The 25,192-nt window shown below is 45.7% G+C and overlaps 1 protein-coding gene across 37 annotated transcripts in view; it reads right to left on the bottom strand.

Annotated features, from left to right (window-relative positions):
- The window catches only part of MAP2 (microtubule associated protein 2), a 229,008-nt gene that overhangs the window by 87,385 nt on the left and 116,431 nt on the right, over window positions 1–25,192 (bottom strand). For 35 of the 37 annotated variants that reach the window (XM_063342104.1, XM_063342119.1, XM_063342112.1 and 32 more), the window contains one exon: window positions 13,309–13,368. The exons of the other annotated variants lie outside the window; for them this stretch is intronic. The gene's annotated coding sequence lies outside the window, so the exon portion shown is untranslated. The remainder of the gene's footprint in view (window positions 1–13,308; window positions 13,369–25,192) is intronic. 37 annotated transcript variants of the gene reach the window in all.

Raw genomic sequence — 25,192 nt, 5'->3', positions numbered from 1 at the left:
TTCTAGTATAAAAAACAACGTGGCTCCATTTTCTTTGGCTCTTGACCTTCTACCGCTTTCTCTACTGGTTTACCTGTTAAAAAAATCCCAGGAGATCTTAACATCAAAGATTTCCAAAACCCTTGGGGAGATTTATGAACATTGTCCAATGTTCTCCTTAACACTCCAGAACAATCTTTTGTGGCAAGAGAGGCGCCGAAGGATCAGTACATCACTCCCAGTCTTCTGATCGGCTCCCCAGAGCAGTTCTCAGTCAGCGGTACGGAAAACGGTCAGGGAAAATACTCTGAAGACGTGGCATTAAGACACTTCTCACTTCAGCTCTTCTTCAAAATCCAGATAAAAAAAAATTCATCACAGCTTAATTCCTAACATTCATTTTCCCATTTCATCAATTGCTGAACAAGGGAATTACAAGATCATAAAAATGGGGGCAGCAGCAAAACCCAGTGCTGTAGCCATGCCAGAACATACATAAAGGTCCTTGGACTGTCCCATCTCTGCAAGTCATTGTGAAGTGTTTATGCAAGGCCAAATTAGACAGGAAAGGGCATAAGCGGACTTTTATACAGTAAATCGAATAACCAGTCCCTTTGCAGCAAAAAGTCTAAACATCCAACGTGTTCTTGAGGAGGAGAAAGAACAGAGCCGTTCGGCCTCGCGGCAAAGCGCATCAATACTGCATGGAAGACCAGGGAATCAAGGAGAGATTTCTTCCCCACAGCTGAGATGTTTCTGTCCTTTCACAACCCCTAACCTCAAGCATTCTCTCTTACTGGCAATCCTGGTATTTCTGAAAATCCTACTTTCAACACCCTTCCGAAGGTGCAGGCCTGGTTTACTGAGAGATCCAGACAGGTCTATGCCGGGAAATCACCGGCGTGCATCAACCGTCCCTGACACACAGCTCCCGAGACAAGGCTGTGGTTCTTCTGCGGGTACACTAGGCAAGGACAATTGGGGTGTTATAGTGTTAAATCCTACACTGGTAATCTCCTGTGGGTAGACTGTAGTGGAAAAAAAAAAATTTAAAAGAAAAAAAATCCCTGGAACTTCATTTCCACATGTATTTAGAGCAGGAAATAGCCAATACATTTTCTCATTGTAAATCAACTTCGCTCGCAGCTGCTAAGAGTGAGCTCTCTCTTGCCTTTTCTGACGCCCCCCCAGGATCACTGACTTGTATTCCCGTGATCACTGCATACCTGCAGGACGGCAAATACAATGCAACAAAAATTTCTGAAGTGTGACACAGACAGCATCACAGACAGTTGAACGCATTTCCACGGCACACGGCAAAGCAGCAGACCATCTCGTGACCAGGCGCAACTGCCTCACTGCCAGGAGCCTGGCGTGTTTTAACCATGTGGTGCTTTCAAGATTAATTCATTAACAGAAAGTGAAGCATTCAACTGAGATCCTCCCTGATTTCATTTTAACCCCTTCTTGCCACCCTTTCCTCATCTGTTCATAAGTACTGAAACGAATTATAATGCCGTACAGCGTTCCCCCGTTTCTCATGCATTTACATGTGTGTTTTGATGGGGTCTCACATTCACAGCGGTGAATCAAAACACCTGTCAATAAAACTGCCTCTCTCAGGAATTACAAACGTGAGATAACTATGATGCCAGAATACATATAAAAGAATGAAAAAGCAACGTAAGGAGTAGATTACACATTACTTTAATTGCACCCTCCTTACAGAAAAGACAACAATAGAACCTGGTAAAAAGATGACAAAGATTTTCTGCATTCTGCAACACCTCCTTCCATTTTACTTCCCTTGTCATCTCTGCACCAGAAACACTGAAATAACCGGCATCACTGCAGCTGTAACGACTTAACACCCACCTCAAGCACATACAGAAAAAAACGACTAATTTTGTAGGCTTCAGTGCTTTTAAGTTATGTTTGTTACCATGAGAACTTGATTAAAATGCCACCCACAAGCTTGCAGAAGGGGGGGGGGGGGGGGGAACAACAACAACAACAAAATCTACTTTTAATCAGCGGTAGTACACTTGCTGCATTGCAGCATTTTCATAAGCTCCACAACCTTCTGCAGTAAGAGGCAGCAGAGATGCCCAGACAGATATATTTTGCTGAATACTTTATTCTGGAAAAAAATTAGCTGACAGGATGGTTGTCACCCAATACTATTACACAATATTCCATCTGAGGAAGATAAAGCGCACACACACATGTTCCGCACCATGTTACAAGGCTCAATTTGAAAACTAGACAATTACATGTCTATGTGCAAGGTGGGGGCAACACTGACCGCCGCTCAGGACAAAAATTTATTTTTTATGCTATCTGAGATAAATCAAAGCTATGAAAAACTCTGGTTTCCTCCCCACCATATCCATTTGCTGGCTTTATAAATTTAGGCTGATTTTTTTATATATATATATATAATGTACATATGTATGTGTGTATATATGTATCTGGAATTTCAAGTGATAGCACTGTATCATCTAGGCTTCTTTTTGTTTTTTTTCTTTTTAATTTACAGTCCCATTCTCTTTGGATTAATGGCTATGGACACCGCATTACTGCAGTTTGACCAGGAGCCAGAGTCTGCACAACAGGCACCCCAAGCCTGCAGCCGCTTCAAAGCAGATAATTAGCACTGTGGCTGAATCAAGAGCCAGTAATAAACTACGTAAAGCAGCTTGTTCAGCAGCGTATGTGTTGGATGCAGGAGCTGATGCAGATGACAGGAACAGCATGCAGCCAGTGGTGGGCTAGGAAGGGGGAAGAGTTTCATACTTCTGATCAGAACAACTTCCTAGCCACTTACGTTTGAATGTTACGTGAAATGTGTGTATTTGCAGCTGTACTTCGACCTGTCATGAGTTAAGCATCACACATGATAAAATGTTCTTCACCAGAGGAGGCAACAAATCCATGAACTAGCAGCTGGAGACACCCTAAAAGAAGGTGATGTCCCATCTGAATTGCTCAGGCCGCATGGGGAGATCATACCACCTAGACTGGAGGAGGCACAAATATCTTGCAGTGACATGGGCGGCTCTCAGCCACGCAGCAAAATACAAGCGTTCTTGTTTCAACTTCAAAGGTCAGACGGGGAGTGTGTCATACTCCCTATTAGGCAAGATCCTAAAGGAGATTTTTTTAATCACTCTCAATCAGTATTTTGGGGAAGAATTCCACACGGCATCTGTCACGAGTGACTTCAGTGAGGTCAAAAGAACTACCCTGACATCCCAGCTACGAGTCTGACACCCACTGGCTGCCTGGAGCTCCCACCTCAACCCCTTCCTGGTCCCACACGCATACAGGACTGACTCCCACCAACTCCCATGGCATATACACCATGCAGGCAAAAATGTCAGCAAGGCTTGACCCTATATACACAGAAGAAAATGAGCATATCATACCTGGGGGTGGGACACAGTGCAAAGACATTTAGAGAGAAGAGGGCTGAGGTGGGACACACAGAGCAACCAGAACTACAGTAGCCATGGTTGAGTTCTGCGCAACCTGCTTTCACACCTAGGACACACAACGCTGTGGATGTGCCAGTTCAGGCCAGCAGGACCAGCTCAGACAGCCCCTTAGCTCAACGGCATCACATTTCTATTTTTTTCCCTCCTTTCCTTCTCTCTTTCTGCTAATTGCAGTGAATGTGGGGTCATGTTCCCATAGGGTTGCAAAGAGAGGAAGAACAATGTTGAGATCATCCAAACCTCCCAGTGATGAAAAACAAAAATTCTCTACTTTCTGTTCAAGGAAAAGCTCGGCTTATTCTTCATAGACATGGATTTCCCAGGACAGTAATAACATTACTAATTATAAGGTACTTTAAATAAAGAGATTTCCCTTCTATTATCTATAGACTGCTGAGACTATGATTGTCTCACCTCTGAGACAATAGAATTTGCTAAAATTGACCACAGGATGAAGAAATCCGTGCACCGACTTAAGTGCCTTCAAGATTATCTCACTCAAATAGACGTTTTATTCCTCCTACCACTATGGTATAATATAGATATTCCTATAATCATGAGGGTCTTTTGAAAGTTTTATGGTTAAAGCACTGAGATGCAAACTCAGAGTTCAGTCCAGGGCTCTGCCATTCACCTGCTCCATGACCTTGAGCCTATGAATAAATAAGCCTGTGCCTCAGTTCTCCCAGCTGTAAAACATGGATTATAACGTTCATGCTGTCTGTAACTTGCCTATTTTTGCTGCGCACCCCTTCAGGGCAAGGGCTGTCTCTTCCCGTATGTGTGAGGACGCTCTGGCTCCCAACCAAAGTCTTTGGATCCAGATTTCAGAAAGTTTTGCTCAAGCAAGGACATTTATCAGACGCAGCATCTGCCTAGAGGCAGCATGACAAACTTGAGACACAAAAAGGAGACCCAAAAGGAGAGGACTGCAACCTTGGCCACGGACACCAGAGCCTGCGCTGCTGCTTGAGCGTGGTGGGGACGTGGAGGGACCCAGGACACCCAGCACCCACTTGACAGCTCGCCCTAAGCTTCGGCTGTCTGATGGCTCTGGCCCCTGGGAGCCTGGAAGCGCAGCTCAGGCCCACAGACCCTGATCTCTGAAAACTCTTGATGCTCAGCCAGGAATAGCCACAGTTTAACGTATGTAAGTGAAGTCTCTGATGAAGGCTGCAGCTCACAAACTACATTAAGGAGCCCCTACTGTTGACGTTAGCATAAAAACAAATGAAATGCAGATTCTTATTTCAACTCTGCAGTGCTGCTGGCCTGACGAACTGGGTTGTCTCTAAATGACTTAATTCTTTCACAGAATCTCCATAACGCTTCTGCCCTCTTTCCTCCAGGGATCTATATAAATTTTTCTGCATTTCTTCTTCTGATGGATGCTGATTTCTAAAAATACTTTTGCAAAAGAACTGCCTTTGGTAGCAATTAAAAATGTGACACAATGTAGTGCCAGAATCCATTTAAGAAAACATGAATCGCAAGGTACGCATCAAGTCCCTGATACCAACCTGCCTCCACAACTACATAACGGGTCCTTAAAATTTCTCCCTGACATTAAACCAGTACTGTCAACCTCCTGCTCGATTCTGCTGGCTAACTCAGCTGAAGATGTGTGAATGTATAAGCAATCCAAAAATACTTGCTCCCTAATTTTCTCATTATGTTTGTGCTCCGGTTTCCTGTCTCTGCCTGTCTGCTGTGTCTATCCACATCCACAATTGTGAATCACACCGGCCAATTTCTATCACATTTGACAGAAGATACTAAGCTCCTACCTACCACCTTAGGAAATCCACAGATGGGTAGAGGAGAGAGAAGATTTTCATGCCTCTATGAAGGGAAATACAAGGAGAAGAGTTCAGCCCCTATTCATTCTGTTTGGCAGTGTCCTGGTGGTCTAATCAGTAGATGTGGAGCTCACATGCAGCCATAGCATATGCTCTTTCTGGCCCAATTAACTAAGCAAAGACAGGTAGAGGATGAGACAGGTGCTGGTTACCCTACAGTGGGAAGTCACTGCAGAGAGGATGTAGAAAGACGTTGAGGAAATACTACGTGGAACTCAAAATTAAGTCAGGAGACCCCAAAGGTCCAAGGAGTAAATAGAGATAATTTGGTGAAGAATCAGAAAAAACACAGGGAAAGAAACCTGGGGATGCAGGGAAGAAGCACATGCTGCGGGTCTGAAGGATCACGGGAGAGAGTGTGAATCTTTCACAGAGAACCAAGGGGATGAGAAAACTCACGGTAGCTGGTACCAGAGGAAGGGAAAGCAGGGGCTGGAGAGTTAGGGGTAGACTATAGGTAGTGTGGGGAAAAAAGTCACCAGCTGCGAGCAGAGCTGACACTGGATGCACCCCACACTGACAAATAACACTGATTATTTTAATTCACAAAGTAGTTTAATTGGCAACACCATTTCCAGCAGCGAGCTGAACTCAAACCCAGAGGAAGACCTGACTTCAGGCATTTCAAAGTACGGATTTGGTCTGAGAGGTATAGGTACACCTCAGATTGCCAGGGAAGGCACTTCGATGGCTTTACCAGATCCTCCTCACTGGGGCCAGAAAAGAATAGCTTTTCTCATCTTAATTTGGTGGGTTTATTGCTAGCTGAAGCCAGTTATCTAAACATTCAGAACCTGGGGGAAAAAAGGGGGTGGGGGAGGGGGCGCGCACAGGATCTAATTCCAGTTTAAAGCCAGCATTTAGATGAGTTTTTAATGGCGCTGAACTCTTTTGTCCATTTTTGTTACTTGCTACACTAGTCAATATGCAGAACTACAGAGCTGCATTAGTAACTGGACTTTTGCTGTATTAGAGAGACAAATATTCCCAATGGAAAACATGCTAAACTGCAGAGACAGACCAGAGATGAAGCTGGCCTCGTGTATTTTACAACTCGCAATACATTGGATTTTAAGTCAAAAACATTAAGTAAAAGAGGATTAGATCCCTTGTCAGCTGCACAACGTATGTGCTTTCATGCTGGTTATGTCCCAGGTGAACTGCATCACCCAAGTATTGTTTTCCATCTACAGTTTGCCAGCATGAACTGCGGAGTCTCTAAGCTACTAATTACACTGACAAATATTGTCTCAGCAGCGTGCTATCTGGCCGCTTACACCTCCACACCTCTTCTCCGACTTGACTGTAAGCTCTTTGGGGTCTGGAACAACTCTGCTGTTTGAGCACACAGCATCTAACACAACAGTGATCTAATCCAGACTTGGACACCTAGTTACTAATATTATGGTAGCTACAGCAATGAATCAGGGAGCATTAACAAGAATCACAGCAAAAGCTGTCGCACACAGTGTCTAGTTCCCAGGCACGCCGCCATTAACTCTAGACTTGATCCTGTTTTGTCTAATTCTGTTTTCATTACACTCATCAAAAGGCAATACAATTCTCCTGTGTTCTTATGATTTTTAGCAGCAAAACTGATGCAAGAGTAATTGTATAAGCAAGCAAAATATTTTTTTGCACGGAAGAAGTCATAACTAAAATAAGGGTACCAGGGAGTTATTATTAAGAGTATGCTGCAGAAAAATCTTACGGATGCAGGTACAGGTAACATTACGAATTAATTGCTGAGAAAGAACTACTGATAAAAGTGCCTTGCAGTCTCCCCCAGAGATCCCACACAGACATGACAAAAGGCAGAGCAACAGGCAATCCGACAATTTTATTACAAAAACATCCTGAAGCCTTCCGATTCAAGGACAATTTGGAAAACAATGAAGAGAACAAGCTGTGTCTGTAATGTCAGGATCTCCCTTTTCGTGTGAAGACCTCACTGGTACATGAATCGCCCGGCGTATTACATCCCTCTCCCTGCCTCATTATTCCAGCTGCCCAACATGTCATGGCCAGAGACCGGACTGAATTATAACTTCCTGCTTCAGAAGGGAACCGGAGTCTCAGAGGGTTTAAAAATGAGGGAAAAAAATGACTCATCTTAAGGATGACAACTAGAGCATTTTTTGGTCACGATTATGAAAAGTTTTCTTTCATCAGCTATGTTGGAAAGAACATTATGATTCAAACATCTGCTCTTCTCATAAGCTTCGCTCCTCATTACAAACAAATCTGTGCCTCTCTCAAACTCCTCGCACGGAGAACGCTCGCAGCACTCCCATTACTCCCACTACCTCTTTCAAAAGCGTGTTTACTAACACAACTGCTTAAATACACGTAACTGGGGCTTAACTCCGAGTGTCAGGTTTCCCAACACTGAACATAATGGGGTTGTAATGCTTAGGCATTTGGTGACTCGTGCTACAAAGCCATTTGCCATTATCAAGTGGGAACGGGATGATTTTTTCCACAAGTGCTTTACAGGCAGCGCGGGCTCCCAGCCCCCCAAGAGCTGACGAGGAGAGCACACCCCCACGCGCTGCCTCCTGGCCCTGGCACCAGCGACAGCCAGACGCTTCACAGGGAAGTTCAGGAGAACTGGGCAGTAGGATGCTACGGACAAGGGTGGTTTTAGACAGCAGCAGGGTTTGCTCTGAAGATAAAAGGGAGCATCCGATCACTGGAGGAGGCAGGTGACACAAGGCCTTCTTTAACAGGTCACCAGCCCGGTCGCACCCTGATGGATGGCGTAATCTGTCCGACTCAGAGCTGCCCTCCAGCTCCCGTGAATGAAGGGCCAGCACACACACCACACAGCAAGGACCAAATACCTTTCAAAACTGAAACTGTAATTTTTAGAGTTGTGGGCAATTCCTTTTACATATAGCCATAAAGCTATAATCCTTCACAAAATTACACGTTTTCGAAAGGATTTCAATGGCAAAAACTCAACTGCCTTTAGGACAGCTGAGCTGCTACTCCATGGTGTTGAGTTTTCTTTCCCTCCACGTGATTCAGGGGACAACACTCACAGTTGTGAGAATTCAACATTAGCACACTAGACTTGCTCTTGAGCTACGGGGAGTATTATGTTGACTTTACTGATGGAGATGCAAAAGAAAATATACTTCTCAACTGCAGTAAGTCTTCACAAAACCAAAATTCAGCTCATCAACTCACCTTCACCTTGTTTAATTCCGCCCCCCTATAACGTCACTTAAGTACTGCAGAAGAGTGGAAAAGCTCAGTATTAGGGTTGGCTTCTGACCCTGACAAAAGCATCGAGCATGAGCCGCAACACACAGAATGGTCCAGATTCTCTTACTTACCAATCTCTTCCTCCAAATTAATCTCCTTTACTCATCACTATGCAGGGGAAAGGAAGGATGACATTTCCCTCTTCCTCTGCCCTCCTGGTCTCTCTGGCCCACCTCTTGCATCCAATGAGCTGGGGAGAACCTTACTAAAAAGCCGCAGTAAGTCATATAACCTCTGCCTGTCAATTCCTACCTGAACAATCTTGCTTCTTGGCTGTAAACAAGTTTTAAGCATCTACTAGTGACTCAGACTGCTAGGTAGGATTATTACTAACACCACCACCACCACCATCATGATTTACTAGTGACAGGGGACATTCTCCTTCCTTTCAACTGCTCAACAGCCACGCCTGAATCCTTTCCAAATGTAGCAAATGCTACCTTCCACAGCTGATAAATACAAGTAACACAGTGTTCTGCCTTTGCAGCTTATGTTCAAAACAGGTGTTCCCAAAGGAAAGAAGGTGTAGATAATGGCTATTCAGATAATCAGAAGAAAGGAGGAAAGCGACGGGTTGGTTTTAAAATTGATGACAACCCTCCTTTCACAGGAGGAAAGGGGTGGATTGATGATAAGGGACAAACACAAAGGAGAAAAACCAAAGGCTAGTTTGGTACAAGAACCCTGTGGCCATTCATAAGTTTTAGCTGGAAGCTAAAGGTTTCTTGCAAGTGAGACTGCAGAAGAGCCTACCGGTTGGCAGGAGACGATTTTTAAGAGGGAGGCTGATGAAGGAGGATAGGCTGCCGCACTGGCTGTGACAGCAGGCACGCCAAGAGACATCAGAACCCCCTGGGGGGATGCCTCCTTGCAGCCCTCCCAATGCCACACGGGAGACACTCGAGCCAGCTGCATGGGAAAAGAGAAGGCAATGCCAAAAACACCACTAAGCTGTATCTTGCACTCTGCCCACTTAGAATCTTTCCCTAGTGTTACAAAGATCATTCAGGAAAAAAAAAACCTAAAGCAAGCAGAATTAAAAACATATCTAGAGTTTTTGACTCTCCAGAGATCAAGACAACATTTCATCTCTAGGTACCACGAGAAATCCCTTCTAGCAGGTATCAATTGGCATCCCTTTTCCTAAAAGCTGTTCTAATCATTGCTCACTGACATTTTTCTGTACAATGCTAACTTCCAACCAGTGGAGAGGGAAGTTTCTAATCCTGAAAAATACAAGCTACAGTGTATTTAAAGTGCACCAGTGAGCTCTCAACAGAATTCATATAAGATGCGCTTGTATCTGAAGAGGTTCCAACCTAATCGAACAAAATATCGATACACAAGTGTTGTTCCTGAGTACACCGCAGGCTCCCCTTGGCCCCATGCTGTCCTTGAGCCTCTGCTCAGGATGGCTGCTGCCAAGCACCATCCCCACGTACGTGCCTCTCCTTCTGGGCCTCAGTAGATTCACAGTAGAAAAAGAAGGGCAAGTAACGCTTATACTTGCAAGGCTACTCAAAATTGTTAGGAATCTCAACGTGACAGAGCCTTTGGAGCATGTTAGAGTTCCCCCTCCTGCTCAGAAACAGCCCCACACCAGGCCTAGGCAGAGTCCAGGCGAGCAAGTTGTCTTGGTACCTTCCTGTGGTGGAGTCCTCCACAGGACCCGCTGGCACACTGAAGAGCCCATGTCAGGGGGTGCTGAGTTTGTTCACAGCACACAGGGAACCTCAAGGCCCAGTCACCAGCGTGAAGTCACTGCAGCAGCCCCAGAAGCATCAGAAGCAAAAGCACACCAGCAGAGAATGCCGTAATGCTTCCAAAGCCTAGCCCTCAGCTCCAAAGGCTGCAAACGGGCTGTGCTGACACCCCAGCTCAGAGGGAGGTGAGGTTTAGCACCCAGCCCTGTATCCCCCTGTGCCACCTTGCTGCTTCTGTTGTTCCTCCTCCTGCAACTGCCCAGCCTTGGGGGATGCCCTTACACGGGAGGCGACACCACAGTCTCCGTGTCCTGAGCCCCTTCCTCCTTTACCACAGCCTTCTCCTGCCACACACCCGCAGCACACTATCTCCACTGCTGGTTTTCACTCTTATTTTAGTCCCTACAGAGACAAAGGACACAGGAGAGACAGCAATGCTCACAAGGTATTATATCCTGGGTTTATCTCCTAACCGCTGATGCAGCGGCTCTGTGTAGAAAATGCCAGTTCTGACACAGAATTGTTTCCCTCTCTTTTCATTTCAGGCTTGCCCGCTTCTTAAACTGTCTGCGGCTATGGGGCCCTCCACAGATACAATCTTTAGTTTAAGAGCAATAATTTAGGCCTGTCAGTTAAAGACAGGACCTGCAGAGACGATTTAAGCTTTGCACAGTAGATGTCTAGGAATTTACTTTATCACCAGTGGAATATTATCAATGGAGAAATGGTGAATGCAATAAAACTGCCCATTATTTTAAGTCTTAGAGGCTAATTTAATCCTTCGTTTAGTGCTGCAAGGGTATTCATTGGCCATGGGAAAATTCGCGACGCGTGCAGAATGACTGTAAGCAGCCCCAGCTGCCCTGCGCCGCCGCAGAGGCCGGCCGGGCACCAGCCCGCGGGCACGATGGTGTGCTGTGGCTGCTGGCTGCCCCAGTGAGCCCGGCGCTGGGCCCACTCCTGCCCCAACGTAGTTCGCCATCCAGAAGGAAAATGCTCCTTCCCAAACTGCTGGGCTGCTTGTGCCACGCTTCCCAAGAGAAGGAGTAGCACTGAAATTTAGTGCAGCAATGAAAGACACCCTAAACCTCAGGCACGCCAGCAGCACATCTCGCAGGGAGAGGAGAGGCCGGCACACACAGCCTGTATCTGACCCCCACGGCAGGTCTGGGCTGCCATGGCTTGTGAGAGAGAAAGGTTCACGGATGAGGAGTGAACCACCCAGTACTTGTGCATGTGCTTGGTGCAGCCTGAAAACCTAGAGGGCCAAATCTGATCCTTGATTTCCATTTCCTTCAAACTCACGGGGCCAGGAGAGACCACATGCTGAAGTAAACTAGGGGTCTGGTGAAGAAACAGATTTATGGGCTTATAAAAGATTAAAAAGTCCAAAACCAGCCTTATACCCAATACACACACTTACACATACAAGTGCATGTGTGCACATACACACAGATCCCAGATCATACACTGTTACGGATTTGACATTCTGTAGCCAGCCTTCCTTTAAAGCTGTGCTTGATCTTTCTGTTTTTTCATCACTAAGTATCTTGGCAGCCTCCGAAGTACGGTACAGCAGTTTTGGGGGCAATAGTGAAGATTCATTTTGCTCACAAAAGAGCAGAAAAAACACGAAAGATTTTAAAATACCCCATAATACTCTAGCCTGTTCTTTGTAAACCAAATGCTTGCCATGCTTTTCAGATGTCAAAAAATGACAGCTTGTGAAATTTCAGTAAAATAAGGTCCAGAATGGACTGCCCACTGACTGATGAATATCCCCAAATAATCACTAATTATTAATTGCTTTTTCCCCCTGCTTAAGTGTAATGTCACAGAAGGAACGTGTCCTAAACTGGCATAATCCAACACCTTTTTATTAACAACACCACAGAGGAGGTAACTTTTACCAGCTGAATAAAACTTTTGCGTGTGCATGTGTTCACGCTGCTCCTCAAAGGATGCAGAGCTTGACCCTTCTCTAGCTTGCTGAGCAGACGGGACACCCTGGGAAGGGGACCACCATCCCAGCATGCCTTACATCTCACCCTCTGTGATCTTCTACTGGCATCTCCTGAGCTCACCAAAACCCTCTTATTTAGGTTGTGTTGTAAGGCCAGAGCGAACACGCCACTTCACCCCAAAAGAATAGCAGTATTTCCCCCTGCCCTGCCCAAGTGAAGTTACAACAGCAGAAATTTGGGCACTTTGCCGCCCCGCTCACCCTGCCCTCCTGTGCTTCTTTCTTACGCTTCATATGAAGTCTTTCAATTGAAACCCCTTCCCACTTCCCGAAGTTCAGTGTTCTCTCTCTGTTCTCTCTTTCAAGCTCATACTTGTGAGAACAGAAACTACGTTCACTTGTAAATCAAACAAATGAATACACGTGTATAAGACAATATTGGCAAAACAAGTATCTGCTCATCCACACGACGGAGGCAGCAGAGGTTCCCTCTAACACTTGTTTTCAGTCTTCTGAGACCGCGGTCTCTTGAACGCTTTCTCTTTCTTAAAGAGAAGAAAAAGTGCATTTTCTGATCTAACGCAATCATTTTTGGTTCTGGAGACGAGGTAGTGTTATGCTTGCCCTTACTCTGCCGAACCGTTGCCATCTTTTCTGTGGTACGACTCACTGCAGCGGCAGGGCATCACAAACGGGAGCAGCAACACTGTCACCTCTCTCATGTGCTCTCCCTTTGCATCAACACTGTCTTACGCCCTTTCCACCCAGAGCTGTAAGCAGGTTCTTGCAGAGCCAAAACCAAGACAGCTGCTTTGACAATGGGTACAGTGTCTCCCATCAGACGCAGGAGGCTTTTAAAATACAAAAGGCTTTTAAAATACAAAGCATGGAGATTACAAAAGCGGGAACTAACCCCGGGAAAATAAAGTGTTCCAGGAACTAGAGGAGTTTTCTTCTTTCTCTTTTCTTAAGCCTCCCTGCTCTGTTGAAGCAGCCTCCTCCTTGTGAAACTATGCTAACAAGTAAAAAGGTCATACCTGTTTAAGCAGACGATAGGATGCTGCAGCTGGTTGTTAAACAGGGGAAACTCTCTGTTCCTATAAAGAAATAGAAACACACATTCTATTTAGTCTCTATTCAGTGAATTTAGCATAAACTCAATAAGGACTACAAGATGCTGCATATTTGTACATGTATGTCTGAGCCTTTTTCTCTCCCAAGGCTCACCTGAGACACATTAACTCAGATCTCCCGTTATGCCCAGCCTGCTTTGGGATCACCAAGGGGCTGCTTCATGCCTAGACCTGCCTATGAAAAACTGGCAATGGCTCCAAAAAGCCACCCATGTGCAGCACGCTCCCGGACTCACCCCCTCCACCGGGAGATCGGGCAGGGCTGCCATACGCATGATTTGCTGCTACAGGAGGATCTCAAGCAGGAATGAGGGAAGTGGTTGCAAAGATACCCAGAAAGCATCAGAAGAGGAACAAGAGTCCCCCACCAACTTCCCAGTATGACACTTCAGAGCAGCTGAAGATACCAATGCAGGGAACTACTCCAATTTCTTCTTAAAACTGTTTTTCTTGCCTCACTTGTACAGCAGTATGACATCCTCCCACAGTAACATATTGCAATGATACTCCTTTTAGTGTCCTCATTTCTTCTAAAGGACCAAAGGTAACAGAATCATCATCATCAGTAAAATTATACTGCTGAGATATATATACATAGAGAGAGAGAGAGAGAGAGAAAATATAACTATTTTGCTGTCCAAGAATGTAACTGTTGACTCTTTGATCTACAAGCCCTTAAAGCATAAATCATCCCTTTGCATCAACCAATGATGGTATTTGTCTGATAATTTAATCAGCTGAACCTTAGAATTGAGCACTTTGCATGTATCTGAACAGACATTTTGAACATGTTCCTGATACAGGTGTTAAAAAAATAGAAACAAGCTGGCATGGAAGACACTCACGAAAAACATATTGAAAGGAACGCTGCTCATCACAACCGTAGAACATGGAAGGTAATGACCCACTCCAGCTGTGACAGCAGCCAGAACCCCAGGTCCTCACGTAGTACTGGTGCTGCCTACCAGCTGCTGACTTGAAAGCAAGAGTCCACAGCACTGACATACCAATGTACGCCTGCTGTACGCATCGTCTGGAAACAATTCAGAGAGAAATTCTCCTCCTACTTGTAGTGAGGAAGGTCGATCCTTGCAAAACACTAAGAGATCCTTGTTAGAAAACCTAGATCATGAAAGCCCAAACCTCCACCATGGAAATACTTTACGCAGGGCTGTATATGTAACGGCCGGTGTAACGCAAACAGAAAAGAAAAGCTTGTATTGAGAGCGGCTGTATCACCTTCTCCAAGTTTTCTCCAGTTTATCTGGGATAAACAGCAAAGGCTACCACAGACCTTTTTGTGACCCTCTTTGCTCAGTGAGAAATGCCTGGACACCACAGGTAGGTAGCTGGTTCAAACTGCCTCCCTTGCACGTCCTGTCTCGCGCCCTCTCTCCTTATTGTAAGTCTCTGGTCAGAGCCCAGCCGGGAAACCATTAGAGGCACTGAAGTGGCTGCCATCAGGGAGCAGGGGTTCTCCTTGCCACACACGTCTCAGTATCCCCTAAGTATTACGCGGACAGCTGGTACTATCACCTATACTCAAGGCTGCACAGTTTCTCTCAGGCGCTTGTAACTTTGCCGATTTTAATTGTTCAGAAATTAATTCCCCACATATGGTATGTGACTCAAGCTAATGCTTTTCTTTGGGAGTTCTTTGTTTTAAAGCTTCAGCAAGAACGGGCCAGGCATTTCCAGGAACTAGAATGGTGAGAAATGCATCACTAAAACCAAGCCAAAAAGAAAGACAGCATTAAGGTAATGATAAAAACCAGGATGCAAGGATGCAATTAGAGAGGATCATAATGCATACACACAAAGGGCACTAACCTTAAGACGGAGAACAGTTCAGGCATTTCCTATTTCCAAGCCTGGACTCTCATTCTTTGACACTGAGTCTCCTTGCCTGGCAATGTCACTGGCATAAAGCTGTGCTAAATACAGCTTTTCACCAGTTTGCCCAGTTAACACCCAGCAAGAATTAAAAGATTTTGCTGCCTTAAAGGGTGAAGGTTTCACACGGTTCTGACAGCAAATACATGGCCACGACCGCTCCACCCCACTGCAGAGGCTGTCAGCAAAGTGTACCATTCACTCACATGAAATAATTAGTTACACTAAATGAGCTATGTGGAAATGAAGCTCCAGCCAGCATCAATTCTACCTACCCGCAGGATGAAGAGGAATGTTAAAATAAGCTAATTAAATTTGCTCTGGCTCAGCAGAAAGATCGATGCTCTCGACAGCTGAGTGTTCAGCACTCAGCGTCCCAACAGCCCTCTGATGTGTCACCAACGCAAAATACTGCCACGTAGTCAGAACCAGAGGAGGTGGATGCACACCTTCTGGGAAAGATAAATGCAGAAGACAGAGGCATTCAACAGGGATATTAACAGAAGGAGGGACACACCTACAACGAATCCCAGATGAAATTTTTAATGAATTAAAATAACCTAACGTATATCATCTTAGTACTTTCACATTGCCTACTATACCAACCTTCAGCATGCTCTCCAATAGTCAGAACTGAAACCTCAATCACCTCTCTGCTAAAGGTCTACCACAATAAATGTGATTCTAGCTGGCAGCAGAATATCAAAAAGACCAGACAATCAAAATACAAGATGCCAGAAGTGGGAAGCAGTTTGGCCACCCCAGGCATTTGCTGGGGACAGGCTGTGATGAGCATTTCCACCTCTCACTGACCAGGAAGAAACTGAAATATTTCCAAGATTCTTCCCCTAGAAAACAGGCGAGACACCTACCCACACAGAGGAGCCAATGGCTCCACATCGGGGGCAGCTATCTAGAAAGCAAGAAGTTAATGTTTAAGTGCCTGGTTAGTACCTGGCACCACATCTACGAATGGGGTTTTCCACTTCCTATGAGTATCTAATAATCACAGCAGAGAATATGTGAGGAAAGGTTTCTTTTTGTTTGGTTTTCTCCCTAGCTCTCTTGCTATGGAGCGAAATCCCCGAAGAACGTGTGCCAGTAAGGAACGCATTGACATTAGCTCAGTCTTTAGAAAAGCTTTGTGCTTTGATGAAGGGACATGCCGGCTTGTCAGTGCTTTGGCGCCGGGGCCGCAGGGGACAGCACCTTGGCTGCTCTGAGCATCACCCTTTCCAAGGCACTGGGCACAAAACAGACGAGCTGTTTCACTCCTGATGGGAAGCTGCCATTCAGAGACCCTTCAATCTTGGATATGAAAATCTTTATCAGATCAAGCAAGTTTATCACAATGAATAAACCCTTCTGAAGTCCTGTTCACAAATACAGACTGGTATGTGCATTTGGCATACATTTACTTTCAGTCAAGCACATCACACAGTTTTTCCGTTGATGTAGGCTAGCACAGGTCTAGACAGCTCTAGGCTAGACGCGCTGCGACCTAGTGTAAAATGGGTAAGGATACATGTTTATTCTGCCTCTGCCATTGGCCTGGGGGTAAAGCATGTCACTGAATGCATCCTACTGCCCCTGTTGTATATATTAGGGATTGCATTTCCTTCTTTTTGTTAAACACTTTCACATTCACCTATAAGAACTGATAGAAAAAACCCAACGAGCACAAACATACTCACACACAGCAGAGGACTAAGGCTCTCCTTTATGCACAATGTATTTGTAACTATTCTCCACTAATGTGCACCTACTCCTGCTTCTCCTCTTATTAAACTTTCAAAAGCAACTGGCTTGATAGATTTATACATTTTATTTATTCAATTTCTAAAAAAATAAAATCTGTCTTTTACAGGACCTGTTTCTCTTTCTTTCATTTTGGGGGACTTTTTCAAAGATTCCTGCATGACCTATCCAACAACACACCAGTTCCGCACAGTTATCTGCGATGAAAATCACATGGCCCAGGTGCATACTTCTCCTGAGCTGTTCCACGCCTTGCCCGCAGAAAGGAGCTGTGCTGTCGTCCTGAGGGCTCAGCTGTCCCCGAGGCTCTGGCTCTGCCTCGCAGAGATCTCCGAGCTCCACCGAGCTGCCCGCAGAATTGCACATTTAAGACTATACACTCTTCAGCCTGGGAGCTCGTCTTTTGCTACATATATCCCCAGAGCGGCATGCAAGCAACGATAAAAACCTAAATTGCCACAAATTACTTTTAAGCATTTAGTGTTTTGCCCAACAATGCATTATACACGTTAGTCTGCAAACACTAAGGCTGCAAATGGATCCGATCCATTAGCACCAAAGCTTTCCACACAGCTTTTTCCTTTTAGAGGACACTCTCCTACTCCCTGCCCCCCTCACACTTCCCCTAGGCAGCAGAGGCTTAAAATAAGATAACAAACATTTTTCAAAGGGATGCAAAGAAAAATAATCTGATATCTGGAGGGTAGAATTCACTATACATTTATTATTCGGTTTCAAAAGTGCTAGGAAATGAAGGTCAAATATATGGGAATTTCAGCTGGTGTTAATGTGGATAGCAAATGTCTGTATGGCACTGCAGCTAAAGCAGGCAACGCAGAGGCCGGGTGATGCTGGTGTAAGTTGCTGACAGTCAGCAGAAGTCAGCAGCTTACCCTAGCTGCAGACGTGGCCCAGAAATTCAGAAAGGACCACAGTAGGACAGTGTCTCAACTTGAGAATCAAGATTCTGGTGCCCCCGACTGAGAAAAACCCATACCAAAACTCTCACCGCCAGCTTGAATGGGCTTTAAGCTGCATGTAACTCAGTGCTCCTCTCACACCTAGAACATCGGTCTCTTGGTCTCTTCTCCCAAGGAACAGGCGATGGGACAAGAGGAAACGGCCTCAATTTGTACCAGGGGAGGTTTAGACTGGATATTAGGAACAATTTTTACACTGAAAGGGTTATTAAGCGTTGGAACAGGCTGCCCAGGGCAGTGGTTGAGGCACCATCCCTGGTGGTATTTAAAAGCCGGGCAGACACAGTGCTTAGAGATATGGTTTAGTGATGGGTTTGTCAGAATTGAGTTGATGGCTGGACTCGGTGATCTGAAAGGTCCCTTCCAACCTGGGCAATTCTGTGATTCTATAACATGCCTGCCTCTGAAAGCTGGCTTAGCAGCACTGACAGAAAGCGTTCCCTTTTGACCCAGCTAATCTAGAAAAAGTTTTAGTACTGCAAAAACAAGGAATGCTGATCTTGCCACCACAAATTTTTTTATTCTAAAAGCTATTAGATTGCTTCTGTGTTGCAAATAACTGAATTACTCTCAACACTTTTTAATTCCCAGGACTTAAGTAGTACTGCTTGTCCAGTGACTACAGAAATCTCCTTTTCACTATAATATCCGCATCAAATTTTTCAGTAAGTTAAAAGAAATTCTAAAAACCCTACAACTTGAGAAATGTCTGTTCATGGGGAAAAGCATCTTGGGGCTGCTACTGCGAGTCTGAGCAGCTCACGGCCACGAAGGTAGAGGAGACAGAGTCAGGCTTGGGTATGACTGTGAGGAGGAGGATGAGGAAGATGAAGAGCTCTCTCGGCATCCAAGAATCTTGGGTAACTGGAGCCTGAGATACACTGCAGGCAGGAGACACTATTCAATCATTTATGGAAATCAAGGTTAGCAGTGTCAGCATTGTTGGCTTGGGAGGAAACGGTTTCCTCATCCTCTTGGCGCAGAAGTAACTTGGCTACGTTAGTGGCTGCCAGTATGGAATAAAGAAAGGAAACAGAGACGGGCAAGGAAAGCAAAGGATAAAATGAGTACATCAATATTTTCACAGCTTGCATACAGCAGCCCAGCTAGGACCCCAAGGGGGTTTATGTTTCAGAAATCTGGGAGACAGAGACAATCGCTACATTTGATGAAAATATACGGTGTCTGGGTTTTACAAATGGTGTCTCTAATAGTGTATCTGATTTTATAACTAGCAGGGAAAGAAATTGTTCTGATGACAATTACTGCTGAGGCATTTGAGGCATTTTGCTGCATTTACTGGCATAGACCTGTCATTAACACTCCATTTCTCTTAACTACAACTTAGTTCCTTTGTAGTTGCTCAGTGAAGATAGGTCTGGGGGCTGTTTTCCTGGTCTTGTCAAGATGAATTCTAATGCATACTGCTAGAAAGATGTGCCACCTGCTATTTTATATCTATAATTTATTGTATAATGAGTTCCTATAAATGCTTATGATAGCTTAAGAGACTTGTAAAATGAATCGCTAGCCTATTTTTTCCTCGGTTCGTCAGCAAAGCAGAAAGAGCTCAGGTCACTTTGAGTTCCTCCAGACACCCCCTTCGGCCGCAGTTCTGGCTGGCCTCCTCCACGGAAGGATCCAGCCTCCAGGAGAAGGGCCGTTATAAGCCTCTGGCTGCTAACTGAGAGATGCTGGCACAGCAATGTACCACAGTTTGTGCCTTTTGCTTTAAGAAGCCTCAGCTATTGCAGATACCCATTAAACTGTTCTATGGACACAAACTAAGGCTTCACATGCTGGAGAGCAAAAGCTCACTGGAGACTCCTTTCTGCACAAGCACTGGCTGCTACAGTCATCTAGTGAAAACGAGACCATGGCAGGTTGTTAAGATCTGGGACTGAGAAATCTTTCACCTCCTAGGGGCACCCTAGTATCTACCTCACCTCAGTATCTCACACCAGAAAACACGTTTCCACACTGTGGTCTAGCCCCACACACACGAAGTTACCATCAGAAGCTGGAGACTTTTCCATTTGGGACGTTACTTTACATTTCCACTACCACTCGAGGCTGAGACCTTGTCAAACACTACTAATAAGTTTGTAAGAAGCAATGGGGATTCCTTACTTTTTTTAATTATATTGTAAATGATCAGCAAATAAAACCCCACAACAAACCTACTTCAGAACAAGGGTGCTGTAGTACATGCATCCTATTAAACACTACATTTCATCTGGTTTTGGACTAACAGCACTTTCTAAAACAAACCATAGCTTCATCAAGCTCACGGATGCAAAACCAAAAGTGTGTGTTGAAATGAGACTGCTCCCAAGCAGAGCTCTTGCAGCGAATAAAGCCTGGATGTGCCAAGACTACAGAGGGCTTTCTGTCTCAGTCATGAGTGACAGACACCATCAACAGAGAAAATCAGCCACTGCCTTTCATCTCCTTACAAAAGCTGTGACAGACAAGCTGTTGCAAACCAACGGTACAGGAGTCAGAGGAGGGATGAGGAGCCGGGACAAAGGGTCGCAGTGCAACTGACAGCTGGGCAGAGCCTCTTCCAGCCTTGCTACACATGGATTTAGGGAAGCTGCAGATGCGCTGCCCAGAGCAGGCAGGGCCCTGTGTGTCCGGACGAGCCTGGCGTGAGCACACGCCCCGGAGCAGCCGCAGGTGTGTGCTGCCTCCACTGCTGCTGCAGGGACATGCCTCAGCCCAGCAGCATCCAGGGCATCTCCTCGGTTGTGGTGTTGAGTTCTGTCCTACCACAGCAGTAGAAGCTTCACCCCAGAGGAAAGCAGCAGTACATTACTCCGTGCTAAGCTCCCCGCTGTTCTGGTTTCCAGGCTCTCTTGCCCAAAGTTAAAGGTGGGTATCCTTTCCCTACAGCATCCAGGACTAATACACATATAGCCTATGGATAAGATAGAGGTGAACAGACGAGGCAGCTGCAGCGATTGACTTCCAAAGGACAGCATGGGAGTCTCTCACCATTACTCAGGGTCTACAGAAGGCAGGAAGGGGGCTTTCTGCAGCTGAGAAACGAAGGACGTAAGAGAGGGGGTTAGAAAGCAATAGCTGCTGCACTGGCTTGGCTCCATCCTCTGGCTCGAGGATCCATTTCTAACACAGCAGTTCTGTTCATCCTGCAGATTTCCCTGGGATATACTAGGCAGACGGTTTCCTCAGTACATCCTACACCCAAGAGGCAGCAGTATTTCAGAGGTGTGATGGAAATGAAAAGTAAGACACAATAAAAATGTCACCATTTTTTGGCTTGGGTTGGGTTTACTTTTCTTGTTGGTGTGATATTACACAATTTAAGGGTGTCAATTAAACTTCAGAAGACTATTATGATGAAAAAGTAGCGAAATCCCATTTTACACGTTTGTAGACTTTCTATGGGTCACAGAGTTATTGCCCGAGGCAGGGAAAAAACAAGGTTTCTCAGATCCTGCCTCTAATAATAAGGTCAAATGTATATTGCCAGTATTGCCCCTGATTTAACATGGTGTGTAACTCCCTACTCCTATAGTAACCAAGTGCAGCCTTTTCCCAGTGCACCTGTTAACACAAACTACGTTATGGCAGTTCAGGATTCAGGGCTGCCCTGGGGCTGTATGGGGAAGCCGCTTTAGCCTATAGCTAGTCCACAGGTTCCTGTAATCAGCCGGCTGTATGTTATCTCTAACTTCAGGGCTCAGAAGTTAACTTTACAGAGTGGAGAGCAGGCTGTGCGATTTGTGCTGTACCCACGGTAACTGAGTTCAGGCTGCAGTTTTGCACTGAGATGGATATATTTGAGATAATAAGGACTAAAGCACCAGATTAAATAAGGAAGGGACAGGGACGACACTGGCTTGAACACATTCTCAAAGGCACGGCTCCAACATTGTGGCATATGTGCCACCAGCGATGCCCAAGACAAATACAAACAGCATAAAAACATTGTCTGAAGACCTCCACCTGGGAGCAAATGTGACAGGGAGTGCAATACAGGTTAGCAGGCATTCCCAGGCTTTTTTTGCAGAAATTTTAGTACCATACTTTGGATTTCTGCTTCTTCCTTCTCTCCAGTTTAGAGCAGCCCAGCCAAGCAGTGGCATGGCAGTACTGATGACATCCCATGGCACATTACAGAAGTTTTTCTGGCACCATTTTGGAATGAACCACATCGCTGTGCTCATGATCGTATTGACAGACCCATTTCACATGCGCCCCAGTAATACAGGCACTTCCCATGCGCCACACAACTGCAGAGCAAAAGCTCCCAGAGGCTTTAAATCTTTTATCTGCTAAATCACCTCTAAACTGCTTATCTCCACTAGCAATCTGGAATGCACAAGTCACCTGTCACAGAGTGCAGTGGAATTAAGTAAAGCAAAGTCTGTCGGTAGTTGAGAACTGGAAGCTTTTTACTTGCTTTGACAGGGGTTTTCTGGACATCCCCTGCCGTGATTTCCTCCAGAGTCCCAAGAAACACCCACCGACACCCCCTGCACACCCCAGCCAGGCACCACCGGGACAGCGTCAGCAAACCCTTATCAGCCTCATTAGGCCCCGCCACACCAGCTCAGGAGCCGCTAAGCAGCACTGCCCAGCAAAGAGTTTCCTCATTTGGCTGCAGAGGGTTTGGGGAAGCCCCTGAGGTGCCAAACGCTTTCACAAAAAGACATCCACAGACTGGACCTCAACCTTGGCAAGTGCCAGCCCCCCTTCTGTGTCGGGGCAGAGCTCACCAGAGGAACCAGAGACCGTGACTGAGCCCTGCCGGAGTCTGCAGCAAGAGGTGACTTAGGGGATGACGACAACCCCTGAGGACAGAATCAACACCATCTCCCTGCTCTGGACAGACACAGTCTAACCAAGGCAGCTGTCACGGTCAGGTCACAGTTGTTGCAGGCCAACTGCTTGACCGCGCTGCAGGAGGTGCCCTTCCTGGTAGCCAGAGGAAGGAGACAAAGACTTGCATATATGCATGCCTTCCTATAATTCAGTACATAGCAATCAAGTTTTTCCGTAAGAAGTAACAATCTTCGAAAAAAAATCATGTCATTCTCACTTAAACACCACCTGTCCCCAGATCTGAAATACAGCATCACTTTATTTGCTGCTTGACCAATGTGAATGCTCATAAAAGTCTCTCCCAGGCCAGGGACTGCTGAAGTAACCACATCTGCCATAAAATTCCTCTTGGCACGCATCTGGTTCCTGCTTTGTGGAAAAACTGGTAACCTGCTGATGACTGAAGTAAATGAGCAATGCTCCATGCCAGGGAGAACATGATACCAGGACCAGCCAGGAAGGGATGTTTCCACTGTGAAACAGGACTCGACAGCAGTCATGTATTCAGCCCCAAAACGCAGGGTGGTTGGCACCAGCACATCCACATCCAGCCTTGCCTCCTCCTCCTGTTTTCCCCTCATTCCACTGTCCACCTGTCTGTTCCCTTCTCCATGCTAAACCCTTAAGAGCAGCAAACTCACATGACATTTGCCTAACATCGGACATTTGGTAAGAAATGCCAGCTTCATTAGATCAGTGGTGCTTATGGGACACGGGTCCTGCAAATGCCACAGTCACACGGTCCCCAGAAGAGCGACAGTAGGAAAATTGTCCAAAGAGACTGAAGTCCCTGAAGTTCTCCGGTCCCTAAGAGCCTCAGTCCCTGAATTCCCTAAAAACAAAAGCTCTTACTTTTGTATCTAATAAAGAAATTAAGAAAATATTGGCAAAAAGTCTTCTCCTGCTCTCCCAGTTACATGAAAGCCCTTGACTGTTTGCAGTAGAGTACAGGTGGGTCCAGCTGATAAGAATTCGGGCACGGCCGTCTCACTGTATGCAGGTAAGAAATCTGTAAATATAGTGCTGGTACTGGGCAGAGGCTGTCATAAAACAGAATTCTGAGCAGGGCTGGAGGCTCCAGATGAGACTGTGGAGGATTCCTGACAGGCTATCAAAACTAGCTTCACATCTCTCCAAAACGGATACGTGAACAATTTCTAGTCACAGAGTTTAGACCATTATACTCAGAAAGTCTGTCACCCTCCATTATACAATTAGTAAAAAGTCTGGAGCTCGACTCGCAGCAGAATCCTCTGACTCCTCCATCCCCCCGGGACCCAGGAACACCCACTCCCCACTCACTTTCCCTCCAGAGGCTCTGGGGGATGTAGTCCCACACAGCCTCCTGCCGGCCACCCAAGTCCCCGGACAGGCTGGATGCTAACCAGCATCCACATTACCATCTCCATGCCCAGCGGGCACAGAGGGCCAGCGCCACAGCTGGGAGAAGCCATCGCGCTTCCCAACTGTGCCTAGGGTTTGTGGGCACTGGGAAGCGCATCCCTCATTAATCGCTCTGCCTGCCTGCTCTTGAGAGAAATCCTGCTGCATTTTCAGGGCTCTTTCTGCTGAGGACACAGGTAGCAGGGATGGAACAGAACACTGTGCCCATCATTAAAGCTGATGACACAAGTCTTGCTGCTACCCACTTGACCAATAACATTTTTTTCCTCTCTCTCTTTTTAATTTTTTTTTTTTTAATTTTAATTTGCCGATTCTTTTGCTTCTAAAGAAACTGTGGACTGGCCTATTCCTCGTGCAGGTAAATGGGCAGCTTTTGGCATGGTCCCCTCACCCTGTGGTGAAGCCCAGGCTGACCCAGCACCCCACACCCTGACACATGATGATTTTCAGCTGGGCTGAGGTGCCAGGCAAAGCAGCTACACTGCTTTTGAAACTGGAGCTAGTGTTTCCTTACTGGCCTCACTGAACCAGGTGGGAATTCCCTGGATGATCAGCACTGCTTGGCGTGGTGGTGAACTGATCACCGATGCCCAGAGCTGACAGAGATCGCCTTGCCAGGTCCTACAAGATTCTGAAATGTTTTCTCAATCCAAGCTCAAGATATCCAAATAAATACATAAATAAATCACTGCGTATTTCAAGTTAGGTCAACTGAAATGGTTCAACTGTGTTTTACTTGGTTTTCCTTTGAGTTGAGTTTTCCTTCAGAAATTTGGTTTTGAAACTAATCCTTTCCCAAGAAATGTTTCCATTTTATGAACAGGTTTTTTTCTGATTTTAAGAAAAAAAAAAAAGTGTTTGATTAGAAAAAGGCCATTTAGCTCAACTTCCTGGCTTCAACT

This window comes from Chroicocephalus ridibundus, chromosome 7 (genome assembly GCF_963924245.1).
Source record: "Chroicocephalus ridibundus chromosome 7, bChrRid1.1, whole genome shotgun sequence".
Lineage (NCBI taxonomy): Eukaryota > Metazoa > Chordata > Aves > Charadriiformes > Laridae > Chroicocephalus > Chroicocephalus ridibundus.
This window is presented reverse-complemented; position numbering and strand designations above follow the sequence as displayed.